This window comes from Sipha flava, unplaced genomic scaffold, assembly GCF_003268045.1.
Source record: "Sipha flava isolate LNK unplaced genomic scaffold, YSA_version1 51141_pilon_pilon, whole genome shotgun sequence".
In the NCBI taxonomy this organism is placed as follows: Eukaryota; Metazoa; Arthropoda; class Insecta; order Hemiptera; family Aphididae; genus Sipha; species Sipha flava.
The window spans coordinates 4,870-7,455 of NW_020273433.1; the positions used below are offsets into that span (position 1 = coordinate 4,870).

Below are 2,586 nucleotides of genomic sequence, written 5' to 3' on the forward strand. Positions count from 1 at the left end.
CATCTCCAATCAATCAACAGTCTCGTACTGACGAACAGTTCTTTTGACGCAAACCACAGTATTTGAACTATTGGAATTTCGTTCTTCACCAACGTAAGTAAATTCTTGGAATAAAAAATTATGAAAAACCAAAACAAAATTCTACTTTTGCAGAATTCCTGATTTTTTTTTTTTTTGTTAACCGTAAAGGTATAGGGAATAAAACGATTCATATTTATTATTTTCGTTTATATTTTGAGATTTCTATATTTGGTTGTAAACATTATAGGGTCATTTAGTATTAGTAGTAGTATAAAAAAATAATAGACACTGATGGGTATAATTTTTGCGAAAGTAGGTACTAGATATGCAGGCGTAAATCCAGGAGAGTATGGAGGGCATTGGGGTCATGACCCCCCTTCCCAAAAACATCAAGATTAGGTCATTCGTGTTTATTTAAAAATTAAAATATGCATAAATTACGTTTTTAATTTTTTTTTCATTACATTTTTTCTTGTAATAATAATGTTATACAATATAGGTATTATATTTATATACATTTAAACTACATCACCAATTATTCATAAAATCATTATTTCTATTTAACTTCTAAGAAAATTAATAGTGATTATCAGTGGCGGATTAAGAAATCTGTCGCTTACAAGCAGGACATTTGCCGCCGTTTCATTTCAAACTTTTTTTTTAAAACAAAATACATATAGAAATATATTGTTAGTTAAATTATTCTTTATTATTTTAAATTTAATACAATAGTCAAATATTAAATCATTTTCGTTCGGCTTTTTTTAGGTTAGCGAATGTATCGATTAGGTCTTGAAAGTCAATTATCGACACTAATTCCGATTCAATGTACAGGAGAGCCAAACAATTTAACCGATTTTCGCCAATAGTAGTTCTTAAATAAATTTTAGTTCTTTTGAGACACAAGAATGATCTTTCTACCGAACAATTAGTAACCGCCATACAGGAGTATATTCTTAAAGCGATGCTAACATTCGAAAATAGTTTCTTCTAAATTCTGATTTCTAAAAAAATATAAATAAACTTTGATTTTGTTGTTTTTTTTCTGTTGCATTTTACATAAAAGTTCTGAAATGTATGCATTCTTGTGTAAATGTGTTTTCATCAATGTCCGTTTCATAAAATTGTTGTCGTTTTTGGCTCCTTGGACAATATCATCGGTATTAATTGACTTCTTGTCTATGTTGATCAAAAATTTGAATTTATCGTAAATATTTGCATATCCAGAATGTATGGCCATAATATATAGCTATGATTATATTTAAATAATCAGTTTCCGGGAAAAACATAGATTCGCTATTAATAACAATTCTAGTTGATCGCATTCGCCGAAACCATTTCAGTATTCACTGAGTTAATAACCTAATGGCTAATATTCATAAATTATAATATAATTTTATAAATACATTTTTTTTCTTAAGTGCGGCAAATTTGCTGCCCCAATAAATTTGCTGCTTCAATCACCTGATTACTTTGCCTGGTAGGGTAACCCGACGCTGGTGATTTTAAACTGACTATAATATTTTTGGTTAGTGAATATAAATGTAATGGTATATCTGCGGAAATGTTTGAGTGTTCAACTTTCGACAGAAAGATATGATATATTAGATAAGATTATTGTCAATCTGTTACCCTTATGTCTATAAAATATTATACTTGCTACGCGGCACCGTTAATCCCTAATTTAGGTTCTAATAACTTGTTTCAAATACCATACATGCAATCATTCTCTACTCTCATAGCTTCGTTCAAACATTAGAGGAACGCTTTATCGGGTCTCGCTTTGCTCAATATTCACAAGATTTTACCCATAAATATTGATAATATTATTTCTAAATTTGAAAAAATAAAACAAAAAAGATTAAACTTTGTTATTTAATTTTAAAAATTAACAATTTACTTTCATTATTTTGTAATTGTACACTATCTTTTTGACCTTTTGAAAAAATGATCCCCTTCCAATTTGAGTTCTAAATCCGCGACTGTAGATATATCCAACCCTTGGGAATATTCTAAAGACAAAATATGTTTTTTAGAATAGTAAAAATTTAATACGAAAAATGTGCACGATTGCGAACAGATTTATTCCATAAACCATTAACTTTATCCAAATGCGTACGTCGGATAATAACTGCAGCTCGTCCCCTAACCAATCGTCGTTCCGAAGCATTTTTTGCAGTCCGTTTCGAGGTATCAGAAGCAGCAGCGGCAGCAACGGAGATGCCGGCCAAGCTAGCAATAGTGACGGGCAGCAACAAGGGCATTGGTTACGCGGTGGTTAAAGCGCTGTGCGAGAAGTTCGATGGTGACGTGTACCTGACGGCCCGGGACGCGGAAAGGGGCCGGATGGCGGTGGAGAGCTTGAACCGACTGGGGCTGAAGCCCAAGTTCCATCAGTTGGACATCACGGACGATGGAAGTCTGGCCGAATTCAAGGGTTTCGTGCGGGACAACTACGTGGGCATCGACGTGCTGGTCAACAACGCCGCCATCGCGTTCAAGATGGACGCGACGGAATCGTTTGCTGTGCAAGCGGACGAGACGATGCGCGTCAACTACTTCGCG

At 33.6% G+C, this 2,586-nt stretch overlaps 1 pseudogene; it reads left to right on the forward strand.

The window, feature by feature from the left end:
• LOC112690615 lies at positions 1-2,583 on the forward strand (annotated as a pseudogene).
• Positions 2,584-2,586: the final 3 nt, after the last annotated feature.